The sequence below is a fragment of the Oncorhynchus mykiss genome, chromosome 11, assembly GCF_013265735.2.
Source record: "Oncorhynchus mykiss isolate Arlee chromosome 11, USDA_OmykA_1.1, whole genome shotgun sequence".
NCBI lineage: Eukaryota > Metazoa > Chordata > Actinopteri > Salmoniformes > Salmonidae > Oncorhynchus > Oncorhynchus mykiss.
In genome coordinates this window covers 1809582-1823539 of record NC_048575.1, presented here as the reverse complement: position 1 = coordinate 1823539, position 13958 = coordinate 1809582, and positions in this window count along the sequence as shown.

Below are 13958 nucleotides of genomic sequence, written 5' to 3'. Positions count from 1 at the left end.
TACCCAGTAGTAGAGCTGTATGAGACCAGAGTCAGTACCCAGTAGTAGAGCTGTATGAGACCCCAGTCAGTACCCAGTAGTAGAGCTGTATGAGACCCCAGTCAGTACCCAGTAGTAGAGCTGTATGAGACCCCAGTCAGTACCCAGTAGTAGAGCTGTATGAGACCCCAGTCAGTACCCAGTAGTAGAGCTGTATGAGACCCCAGTCAGTACCCAGTAGTAGAGCTAACTGAGACCCCAGTCAGTACCCAGTAGTGGAGCTGTATGAGACCAGAGTCAGTACCCAGTAGTAGAGCTGTATGAGACCCCAGTCAGTACCCAGTAGTAGAGCTGTATGAGACCCCAGTCAGTACCCAGTAGTAGACCCAGTCAGTACCCAGTAGTAGATCTGTATGAGACCCCAGTCAGTACCCAGTAGTAGAGCTATCTGAGAGCCCAGTCAGTACCCAGTAGTAGAGCTATCTGAGACCCCAGTCAGTACCCAGTAGTAGAGCTGTATGAGACCCCAGTCAGTACCCAGTAGTAGAGCTATCTGAGACCCAGTCAGTACCCAGTAGTAGAGCTGTATGAGACCCCAGTCAGTACCCAGTAGTAGACCCAGTCAGTACCCAGTAGTAGATCTGTATGAGACCCCAGTCAGTACCCAGTAGTAGAGCTATCTGAGAGCCCAGTCAGTACCCAGTAGTAGAGCTATCTGAGACCCCAGTCAGTACCCAGTAGTAGAGCTGTATGAGACCCCAGTCAGTACCCAGTAGTAGAGCTAGCTGAGACCCCAGTCAGTACCCAGTAGTAGAGCTATCTGAGACCCCAGTCAGTACCCAGTAGTAGAGCTGTATGAGACCCCAGTCAGTACCCAGTAGTAGAGCTAGTTGAGACCCCAGTCAGTACCCAGTAGTAGAGCTATCTGAGACCCCAGTCAGTACCCAGTAGTAGAGCTGTATGAGACCCCAGTCAGTACCCAGTAGTAGAGCTATCTGAGACCCCAGTCAGTACCCAGTAGTAGAGCTGTATGAGACCCCAGTCAGTACCCAGTAGTAGAGCTCTATGAGACCCCAGTCAGTACCCAGTAGTAGAGCTAGCTGAGACCCCAGTCAGTACCCAGTAGTAGAGCTATAAGAGACCCCAGTCAGTACCCAGTAGTAGAGCTGTATGAGACCCCAGTCAGTACCCAGTAGTAGACCCAGTCAGTACCCAGTAGTAGATCTGTATGAGACCACAGTCAGTACCCAGTAGTAGAGCTTTATGAGACCCCAGTCAGTACCCAGTAGTAGAGCTGTATGAGACCCCAGTCAGTACCCAGTAGTAGAGCTAGCTGACACCCCAGTCAGTACCCAGTAGTAGAGCTATAAGAGACCCCAGTCAGTACCCAGTAGTAGAGCTGTATGAGACCCCAGTCAGTACCCAGTAGTAGACCCAGTCTGTACCCAGTAGTAGATCTGTATGAGACCACAGTCAGTACCCAGTAGTAGAGCTGTATGAGACCCCAGTCAGTACCCAGTAGTAGAGCTGTATGAGACCCCAGTCAGTACCCAGTACTAGAGCTAGCTGAGACCCCAGCCAGTACCCAGTAGTAGAGCTATCTGAGACCCCAGTCAGTACCCAGTAGTAGAGCTAGCTGAGACCCCAGCCAGTAACCAGTAGTAGACCCCAGCCAGTAGAGAGTCAGTTGTTGACAGTCGGACACTTTGACAAGCTATCAAGTTTAGACCACAGAAGATTTGTAGAAGCATTGACGTTGTCCATGTTGTCGCGTTCCCTTGATATGTAGCTAAATGTGGTCATCGTAATTAGATGTTTGCGACAGGGGGTAGACCTAGTGGTAGCCTTCTCCCTGGGGCATTGGTTTACACCACGGTTGGTGGTTTAGGGTTAGAAAAACATCTTCACCCGCCCCCTGCGGAAGGCTATGCCATATGCTACTGTAAAAAAAGGCAGCCAATTGGAGTTTCTGTTCTGTCGTTCTTCCTTGGCTGAAGTAATGTCAGTGTAGGCCTGGTATTTTCCATTTTTTTTAATTACACATAATCATTTGATCAGTTCTCATGCAATACCGTTTTAATTTAATTTGTAAAGGGCAAGAAGACAAATGTTACTTGTTTTTTTTTGTGTGCATTTATTCCTGTTCGGTTAGGGTTGTTGTTCGCTGTCCGTACGGGAGAGACCAGCTCGTGGACATCTGCTCATCAGAATAACACAGGGTCATATCAGGAGATGGAACAGTCCCGTAATGACAACGGAGCATGCACACTTTCAAAGGTTATCCATTAGAAATACAATTTGTTGAGCTGATATGAATATTGCATTTTGTTTGTCTGCGGCATCACATGCAATTCGTTTTATTGGATGTGTTTGTAATGATTTTTATTTTTTTAAGTATGCATTTTTTTGCTTTAGTTTCATGCTAACCTACTTTTTAATTGTCGATTGTGAGAAATCACTTTAATCACAGTCACATTAATATGTGATGTGTAATCTTGTGACTCAAAGGAAAGTCTAAATTATTGTTTAAAATGGATAGTAAATATAAAAAGGATTTATTAACATCAGGTTTGCATTATGTCACAAGTTGAACTAAAACATGATCAATTCTAAAAAGATGGTGGTTGAAACAACACATTCTGTACCCTTGGGGAAGCTATCTTGTTCTCTCCTTAGATTAGAATTAGACACACGGATATGTTGTAGAGAAACGACTTCAATTAACATAATCACTGACCTCATTATTATTGTGCACTGAACCGAGAGGGAAAGTTTTCTTCCTTTGTAATTAGGACATTATAGAGATTTCCTCAAACTTTTCTAGTTGACTTCTAGCAGGAATCCATGTCAAGAGACAACCACACCTAGTGCTCATATGAGTGTTCTGGGTTCATTTTATATGGTCTCTACAACATTACTTGCTAATTTATTCATTTGGGAGGAATTTAAATATACTGTATAACTCTGCCAACTGTCATTGTAGTGCCACAATCTAACGAGTCCAAGATATTTGATGTGTGTTCTATCAAGACCTAATGGAAACGGTGTGTTTCCAGTCACACCCGTTCACGTCTTCTGAAGAGAACAGCTGGAAGACAGGCTTTGAAGTGTGTTGATGTTTCAGGACCTCTCTCCACAGGGTCAGTACGGAAACTGCAGTACGGAAACTACAGGGTCAGTAGGGAGACTACAGGGCCAGTAGGGAGACTACAGTAGGGAGACTACAGGGCCAGTAGGGAGACTACATGGTCAGTAGGGAGACTACAGAGTCAGTAGGGAAACTGCAGTACGGAAACTACAGGGTCAGTAGGGAGACTACAGGGTCAGTAGGGTGACTACAGGGTCAGTAGGGAGACTACAGGGTCAGTAGGGTGACTACAGGGTCAGTAGGGAGATTACAGTAGGGAGACTACAGGGTCAGTAGGGAGAATACAAGGGTCAGTAGGGAGACTACAGGGTCAGTAGGGAGACTACAGTAGGGAGACTACAGGGTCAGTAGGGAGACTACATGGTCAGTAGGGAGACTACAGTAGGGAGACTACTGGGTCAGTAGGGAGACTACAGTAGGGAGACTAAAGGGTCAGTAAGGAAACTACAGGATCAGTAGGGAGACTACAGTAGGGAGACTACAGGGTCAGTAGGGAGACTACAGGGTCAGTAGGAAGACCACAGTAGGGAGACTACAGTAGGGAGACTAGAGTAGGGAGACTACAGTAGGGAGACTACAGTAGGGAGACTAGAGTAGGGAGACCACAGTAGGGAGACTATAGTAGGGAGAATACAGTAGGGAGACTACAGTAGGGAGACTACAGTAGGGAGACTAGAGTAGGGAGAGCACAGTAGGGAGACTACAGTAGGGAGAATACAGTAGGGTGACTACAGGGTCAGTAGGGAGACTACAGGGTCAGTAGGGAAACTACAGGGTCAGTGGGGAGATTAGAGTAGGGAGACTACAGGGACAGTAGGGAGACTACAGGGTCAGTTGGGAGACTACAGGGTCAGTAGGGAGACTACAGTAGGGAGACTACAGGGTCAGTAGGGAGACGACAGTAGGGATACTACAGGGTCAGTAGGGAGACTACAGGGTCAGTATGGATACTACAGGGTCAGTAGGGAGACTACATGGTTAGTAGGGAGACTAGAGAAGGGAGAGTAGGGAGACTACAGTAGGGAGAGTACAGGGTCAGTAGGGAGACTACAGGGTCAGTTGGGAGACTACAGTGGGGAGACTACAGGGTCAGTTGGGAGACTACATAGTCAGTAGGGAGACTACAGTAATGAGACTACTGGGTCAGTATGGAAACTACAGTAGGGAGACTACAGGGTCAGTAGGGAGACTACTGGGTCAGTAGGGACACTACAGGGTCAGTAGGGAGACTACAGTAGGGAGACTACAAGGTCAGTAGGTGCACAACAGGGTCTGTAGGGAGACTACAGGGTCAGTAGGGAGACTACAGGGTCAGTAGGGAGACTACAGTAGGGAGACTACAAGGTCAGTAGGTGGACAACAGGGTCTGTAGGGAGACTACAGGGTCAGTAGGGAGACTACAGGGTCAGTAGGGAGACTACAGGATCAGTAGGGAGACTACAGTAGGGAGACTACTGGGTCAGTAGGGAGACTACTGGGTCAGTAGGGAAACTACAGTAGGGAGACGACAGGGTCAGTAGGGAGACTACTGGGTCAGTAGGGAAACTACAGGGTCAGTAGGGAGACTAGAGTAGGGAGACTACAGGGTCAGTAGGGAGACTACAGTAGGGTGACTACAGTAGGGAAACTACAGGGTCAGTTGGGAGACTACAGGGTCAGTAGGGAGACTACAGGGTCAGTAGGGAGACTACAGTAGGGAGACTACAGTAGGGAGACAACATGGTCAGTAGGGAGACTACAGGGTCAGTAGGGAGACTACAGGGTCAGTATGGCAACTACAGGTCAGTAGGGAGACTACAGGGTCAGTAGGGAGACTAAAGGGTCAGTAGGGAGACTACAGTAGGGAGACTACAGGAGGGAGACTACAGTGTCAGTTGGGAGACTACAGTAGGGAGACTACAGAGTCAGTTGGGGGACTACAGGGTCTGTAGGGAGACTACAGGATCAGTAGGGAGACCACAGTAGGGAGACTACATTGTCAGTATGGAAACTTCAGTAGGGAGACTACAGTATGGAGACTACATCGTCAGTAGGGAGACTACGGTGTCATTAGGGAGACTACAGGGTCAGTAGGGAGACTACAGGGTCAGAATGGAGACTACAGGGTCAGTAGGGAGACTACAGTAGGGAGACTACAGTAGGGAGACTACAGTAGGGAGACTACAGGGTCAGTAGGGAGACTACAGGGTCTGTAGGGAGACTACAGGGTCAGTAGGGAGACTACAGGGTCAGTAGAGAGACCACAGTAGGGAGACTTCAGTAGGGAGACTACATGGTCAGTAGGGAGAGTACAGGGTCAGTAGGGAAACTACAGGGTCAGTAGGGAGACTACAGGGTCAGAAGGGAGACTACAGGGTCAGTAGGGAGACTACAGGGTCAGTATGGAGACTACAGTAGGGAGACTACAGTAGGGAGACTAGAGTAGGGAAACTACACTAGGGAGACTATGGAAGGGAGACTGTTAGGAAATGCAGATGCATTCAGGTGTGGTCGGAATTTCTGGTGTTAAGAAGGTAAGACACAAGAAACATTCATACGAATAGCAGGTGTTGAAAGAATGCAGGTATTTTTTGCGGAAGACAATTTAGCATTAAAACAAATGCCCATAAAAATATTCATTTTTAAGCTATAGCTGTTGTTAGGGACCTTCAATGCTGCAGAAAGGTGTTGGTACCCTTCCCCAGATCTGTTCATTGACACAATCCTGTCTCGGAGCAGTATGGACATTCCTTCCACCTCATGACTTGGTTATTGCTCTGACATGCACGGTCAACTGTGGGACATTATATAGACAGGTATGTGCCTTTCCAAATGATGTCCAATCAATTGAATTTACCACAGGTGGACTCCAATCAAGTTGTAGAAATATCTCAAGGATGGTCAATGGAAACAGGATGCACATGACCTAAATTTTGAGTCTCATATTTTTTATTTATTTTTATTTAACCTTTATTTAACCAGGTAGGCTAGTTACAGCTACGACCTGGCTAAGACAAAGCAGTTCGACACATACAACAACACAGAGTTCCACATGGAATGAACAAAACATACAGTCAAAAATACAGAAGAAAAAAGTCTATATACAGTGTGTGCAAATGCGGTAAGATAAGGGAGGTAAGGAAATAAATAGGCCATGGTGGCGAAGTAAATTACAATATAGCAATTAAACTGGAATGGTAGATGTGCAGAAGATGAATGTGCAAGTAGAGATACTAGGGTGCAAAGGAGCACGATAAATAAATAAATACAGTATGGGGATGAGGTAGTTGGATGGGCTGTTTACTGATGGGCTTTGTACAGGAGCAGTGATCTGTGAACTGCTCTGACAGCTGGTGCTTAAAGCTAGTGAGGGAGATATGAGTCTCCAGCTTCAGTGATTTTTGCAGTTCGTTCCAGTCATTGGCAGCAGAGAACTGGAAGGAAAGGCGGCCAAAAGAGGAATTTGCTTTGGGGGTGACCAGTGAGATATACGCGTGCTACAAGTGGGTGCTGCTATGGTGACCAGTGAGCTGAGATAAGACGGGGCTTTACCTAGCAGAGACTTGTAGATAACCTGTAGCCAGTGGGTTTGGCGATGAGTATGAAGCGAGGGCCAACCAACAAGAGCGTACAGGTCGCAGAGGTGGGTAGTACAGTATATGGGGCTTTGGTGACAAAACGGATGGCACTGTGATAGACTGCATCCAATTTGTTGAGTAGGGTGTTGGAGGGTATTTTGTAAATGACATCGCCAAAGTCGAGGATCGGTAGGATGGTCAGTTTTACGAGGGAATGTTTGGCACTATGAGTGAAGGAGGCTTTGTTGCGAAATAGGAAGCTGATTCTAGATTTAATTTTGGATTGGAGATGCTTAATGTGAGTCTGGGAGAACCAAGGACTGTATCCGTTTCTGGTTCTACATTTTTTTAAAGGGGAATGCTTATTTAAGATGGTGAGGAAAGCACTTTTAAAGAAAAACCAGGCATACTCTACTGACGGGATGAGGTCAATTATCCTTCCAGGATACCCGGGCCAGGTCGATTAGAAAGGCCTGCTCGCTGAAGTGTTTTAGGGAGCGTTTGACAGTGATGAGGGGTGGTCGTTTGACCGCGCACCCATTACGGATGCAGGCAATGAGGCAGTGATCGCTGAGATCTTGGTTGAAAACAGCAGAGGTGTATTTAGAGGGCAGGTTGGTTAGGATGATATCTATGAGGGTGCCCGTGTTTACGTATTTGGGGTTGTACCTGATGGGTTCATTAATAATTTGTGTGAGATTGAGGGCATCAAGCATAGATTGTAGGATGGCCGTGGTGTTAAGCATGTCCCAGTTTTGGTCACCTAGCAGCTCGAGCTCTGAAGATAGATGGGGGGCAATCAGTTCACATATTGTGTCCAGGGCACAGCTGGGGCAGAGGGTGGTCTATAGCAGGCGGCAAAGGTGAGAGACTTGTTTCTGGAAAGGTGGATTTTTAAAAGTAGAGGCTTGTTTGGGTACAGACCTGGGTAGTATGACAGAACTTCTGCAGGCTATCTCTGCAGTAGACTGCAACACCACCCCGTTCATAGCAAAGGATTCCATTTTTTTATTTGCAATAAAAAAACTGTTTTTGCTTTCTCATTATGGGGTATTGTGATGCCATTATGGGGTTATTGTGAGTAGATTGATGAGGAAAATGTTTTATTTCATCCATTTTAGAATAAGACTGTAACATGTGGAAAATGTCCAGGGGTCTGATACTTTCCCAATTCACTGTACTACCTACCACCTGTGAATATCGAGGTGGCTTATTCTAGTGCTTAGGCCTACACAATAAAAATTCACAAAATGACTGATTTGGTACATCATTGCGTGGAAGAGGTTAAGCTACACATCATTAAATATTTTGAGACAAATTACAGAGAGTAGCCCAAAGTATCAAAATAGAACTCAGTTGATTGAAATAGGCCTATAGCCTACTGATGACATTTTAATTAATGCAGTCATCTCGGTTTTAATTTGAAGAATTATTTTATAAATCACTTGTTTGTGTTAATTGGAAAGAGATTGGCAACTTTGTATTTGTGGTCAACTTTGTTTTGAAGTTATCTGGAGTCACAGAGAGAAGGATACACCATGTGAATTTAAGTTTAGCAGAGATCTACTGTGTAAAAGTTACGCAGGAAGGCAAAAAACGCATTTAGCTGTTCTACAAGTCTTCTGATGCAGGCGATTATGAGTGCTAATAATGCGTTGTTAATAGTGATGGTTTTGGGAAACAGCTTGGAGATTTAAAGATGCCCTACAAAGGTTTTAACAATAAACTTAAGATGTTTTTGGGAAACCAGGCCCTGATCTACAGCTAAGTGACGCAACCAGGGTGCCCTTCACAAGAACTGAGAAGAAGCCTGACTTAATAGAGTCCAGACAGAGAGTTGGAATGGTTGCTTACCTTCTAGAATCTAGACAGAGAGTTGGAATGGTTCCTTACCTTCTAGAATCTAGACAGAGAGTTGGAATGGTTGCTTACCTTCTAGAATCTAGACAGAGAGTTGGAATGGTTGCTTACCTTCTAGAATCTAGACAGAGAGTTGGAATGGTTCCTTACCTTCTAGAATCTAGACAGAGAGTTGGAATGGTTCCTTACCTTCTAGAATCTAGACAGAGAGTTGGAATGGTTCCTTACCTTCTAGAATCTAGACAGAGAGTTGGAATGGTTCCTTATCTTCTAGAATCCAGACAGAAAGTTGGAATGGTTCCTGACATTCTCAAATCTAGACAGGTTCCTGTAAAGGTTCCTGGACTAGATTCCTGGCACCAGCCCCTGCCTGTAAAGAGCATGTTCAATTCCTCAAGTTAACAAAATGAAAAATAGTTTGTGAATGTGTGTATAGCTGGGCTGTCTTGGTATGATCGATTCACCAGACTTTTTTTTCTCCTCCTAGCCGTATCTGAATTAAGTGCTGTCTAGTAGTCAACATGGTGATTGAGTTGAACCGAAAAGGGAATTCAGGTTGTCCCAATTCTCTTGACTGTTATCAATCCAAGACGTGTTGAATATACACCTTGAAACTGATTGAGGCTTGGGAATATACTACATGGACTTTTGTTACAGTTTTTGTGACCATGGCCAAATACATGAAATTCCACCAATCTTAAAATATTTATTTATAGGACATAGTAGCAAAGCTATGTTTCCTTTGAGGTCAACTAAGCAGGTAAAAACAAGTTAATTTCCTGCAGCATTGAGGTCTGAACAGAGGGTGTTAAATGTGGCTTCTCTGTCTACAAAAGTGTCCCCTTTGCCAATGCAGGCGCCAGAAACAATTAGTAATGGAAAGTAACACATGGCAGCCACCTGGACCTAGCAAACACACCAGGCCGGACTATTACCTGGCCAACACACCAGGCCGGACTATTACCTGGCCAACACACCAGACCTGATCATTACCTGGCCAACACACCAGACCTGATCATTACCTGGCCAACACACCAGACCTGATCATTACCTGGCCAACACACCAGACCTGATCATTACCTGGCCAACACACCAGACCTGATCATTACCTGGCCAACACACCAGACCTGATCATTACCTGGCCAACACACCAGACCTGATCATTACCTGGCCAACACACCAGACCTGATCATTACCTGGCAAACACACCAGGCCTGATTAGTACCTGGAAAACACACCAGACCTGATCAGTACCTGGCCAACACACCAGACCTGATCATTACCTGGCCAACACACCAGACCTGATCATTACCTGGCCAACACACCAGACCTGATCATTAGCCACATTAGCCACTCTTCCAGTCAATTTTCCAATCAGGCTGTTTCTGTCAGGCTCTTCCAGTAACTCCTCCAGTCAGGCTCTTCCAGTAACTCCTCCAGTCAGGCTCTTCCAGTAACTCCTCCAGTCAGGCTATTCCAGTAACTCTTCCAGTCAGGCTCTTTCAGACAGGCTCTTCCTGTCAGTCTAGTTCAGTATTTCTTCTAGTCAGGCTCTTTCAGACAGGCTCTTCCTGTCAGTCTAGTTCAGTATTTCTTCTAGTCAGGCTCTTTCAGACAGGCTCTTCCTGTCAGTCTAGTTCAGTATTTATTCTAGTCAGGCTCTTTCAGACAGGCTCTTCCTGTCAGTCTAGTTCAGTATTTCTTCTAGTCAGGCTCTTTCAGACAGGCTCTTCCTGTCAGTCTAGTTCAGTATTTCTTCTAGTCAGGCTCTTTCAGACAGGCTCTTCCTGTCAGTCTAGTTCAGTATTTCTTCTAGTCAGGCTCTTTCAGACAGGCTCTTCCTGTCAGTCTAGTTCAGTATTTCTTCCAGTCAGGCCCTTTCAGTAACTATTCTAGTCACTTTTCCAGGCTCAATCAGTCACTCTTTATTTACATGTATTGTTATTTTCTTTAACACCTCCACCACCACCCCCTCTTCGGAGGACAAATATTTTAGTTTTTTATAGCTTTTTTGCTACATATATATACATTTTACGTACGTGGTGCTTTTATATGAAGCAGTCATATAACAATAATACATTACTTAACATAAACAATTTTTTTCCCAACCCTCAGCCCATCCCACCCATCACCATAGACCTCAGCTCCTTAATCCCTCCCCCTCAGCCACTCTCAGCCCATCCCACCTATCACCATAGACCTCAGCTCCTTAATCCCTCCCCCTCAGCCACTCTCAGCCCATCCCACCTATCACCATAGACCTCAGCTCCTTAATCCCACCCCCTCAGCTTCTCTCAGCCCATCCCACCTATCACCATAGACCTCAGCTCCTTAATCCCACCCCCCAGCCTTTCTCAGCCCATCCCACCTATCACCATAGACCTCAGCTCCTTAATCCCACCCCACCAGCCTCTCTCAGCCCATCCCACCTATCACCATAGACCTCAGCTCTTTAACCCCACCCCTAGCCACTCTCAGCCCATCCCACCTATCACCATAGACCTCAGCTCCTTAATCCCACCCCCCAGCCTCTCTCAGGCCATCCCACCTATCACCATAGACCTCAGCTCCTTAATCCCACCCCCCCAGCCTCTCTCAGCCCATCCCACCTATCACCATAGACCACCCTCATTTGCTTTCCATGTGCCGTATATTTAAAATGTTGCTGTGATGGTTTACAACCTTTTTTAACGTTTCTAATCCTATAGTCTCCACAGATTGCGAGCTAAAGATGAAACCTTTTCTAGGAGTATTATTATAATATCTATTGACTGACTATGGCATTCCAAATCACCCAACACTGCTATTTGTAAGGTTCATTTTAAGTGCATTTGTGTTTTTTTAACCATTCTTGAACCTGTGACCAGAAACAAGCTACCAAGGGGCAATACCAGAATAAATTATCTATTGATTCTGTCTCTTCGCAGCAAAATCTACTGAGCTGAGATTGTTGTATGCCCCACATATATAGCATTCTGTTGGTGGCAAGAATTTTACATAATAATTTAAATTGAAAAACAAAGTGTTGAGTCAAGTGTCATTTTTGTACCAGTTCATTAACCATGTGCCATGGATTTGGTACATCAAACAACTCCTCCCATTTATTCTGCAACCTGTATGGTGCAGCTGTCAACATTTTTGTCCTCAGATGAAACTGGTATATTTTTCTATTTGTACCAGTTCCATTCAGCCAATTTGTATCTTTAATATATGGCAGGCAAACATCCCATACATTATTGATTACTGCGTATGTGACATAACTCCTCTGTTTAAATTCATAATATCAGTAATAAATATAATACCATTTTTTTTAAATCCATAAAGATTTTTTTTTGTTAATCGGTATATTTGAGCTTAACCATTACATTTGTTGTAATATTTGTTCTATATTTTCTGGAGGATAAAACTGAAACTGTAACCAGCTTTGTATGGCTTGTTAACAAAAGCGTGATAATTTAATAAAAATTTCATTTTCAATTAGTCAGAAATGAGAAGTTGTAATCTGTATGAAGGAAAAAAGGCCTTTTTTGAACAAAGGATGAGCCTTCCTTAATAATCTACTGGAGAACCATTTGGGGTTTAAGTATAATTTATGTATGAGTGAAGGTTTTAGTGAGAGGTTTAAAGCTTTAATATTTAATAATTTTAGCCACCCAAACTCATAGTCATTACATAAATAGACACATTTAATTTTGTCTGGATTAGCATTCCTAATAAAAGGAAATCTTTTTTTGCTCATAGGATTTAAAAAACGAGTAATCTGGAGTAGGCAGTGCCATTGGTAAGTAAGTAAACTGTGATAGGCCAAAGAGTTAAAACTCTTAAGGATCTGGCCTTTTTTTCAATTTTCTCCTAAAATGACATACCCAAATCTAACTGCCTGTAGCTCAGGACCTGAAGCAAGGACATGCATAGTCTTGGTATCATTTGAAAGGAAACACTGACGTTTTTTTAAATGTGATAGGAATGCAGGAGAATATAACACAATAGATCTGGTAAAAGATTATATAAATGAAAAAGCAAACCGTTCTTTTGATCTTTTTTGTACCATTGTCTTTGAAATGCAAGAGAAAGGCCATAATGTATTATTCCAGCCCAGGTACAATTAAAATTTTGGCCACTAGATGGCAGCAGTGTATGTGCAAAGTGTTAGACTAATCCAATGAACCATTGCATTTCTGTTAACATTTTTGCATCAAGACTGCCCAAATATGCCTAATTTGTTTATTAATAACTTTTCATGTTGAAAATGGTGCACTCTCCTCAAACAATAGAACAGCATTCTTTCACTGCAATAGCTAATGTAAATTGGACAGTGCAGTTAGATTAACAATAATTAAAACTTTCTGCCAATAGCAGATATGTCTATGTCCTGTGAAATATTCTTGTTACTTACAACCTACGTTTAATCAAGTGTGCCGTGGAAAGGACACCGATCCCAAATAAGTTTTTAATCAATGTGGTTTTACCATGAATATACAAGTATTTACCTCTCAATGTTTGCAGAATCTTATCTACTTTTGCTAACTTTCTAAAGAAATGAATTGCGGTAAGTTAATTTATATTTTTTGAGATGTGAGTACCAAGTATGTCTACTTCACCATCCACCCATTTTATTGGTAAACTACAAGGTAGTGTAAACATTGTATTTTTTAACGATCCAATACGTAATGTGGTACACTTGTCATAATTAGGTTTAAGTCCAGAGAGACTAGAAAAATTATCAAGATGTTCAATGAGACTGTGCAGGGATCCAGAATGTGGACTAGAGACATCAACCCACATCGATCATTTTTGTTTTTATCCCCTGTATTTCTAACCCCTTGATGTTCTTGTTAGATCTAATTTTAATAGCTAGTATTTCAATGGCCATAATACATAAATATGGAGACAACAGACAGCCTTGTTTAACTCCTCTTAAAAGCTACATACTTACTGAGAAGTAGCCATTATTTATTATTTTACACCTGGGGTTGCTGTCATAACTTAAACCGATTGTATAAGAGATTCACCAAAATGAAAGTAACCCAAGCATTAATATATAAATTATTCCAATCACTCTTCCAGTCACTCTTTCAGTCACTCTTCTCTGAAGTAAAGTCTTTCTTTGTGCAAGTTCCTAAGACCTGTGGTTTGTCATGTCGACTAGGGGAGGTGGATCTTTGCTATAAAAGATCTCAGTTGCCATTATGTTGACAACTCTCAACTTTTCATTAGAGATACTGAAATGTTGAAAGTCAAAATGCTATTGCAAAAGCTTTATTATTATTAAAGTTGAAGATTAAGCATAACTCTGACTGGTGTTTGATTTGCTCTCTCATCATTTGGTAATTAAGGAAATTTCCACGACAGCTCTTCCAGAAATTCTCTTTTAGTCACTCTTCCAGGCAGGCTCTTCCAGAAATTTTATTTTA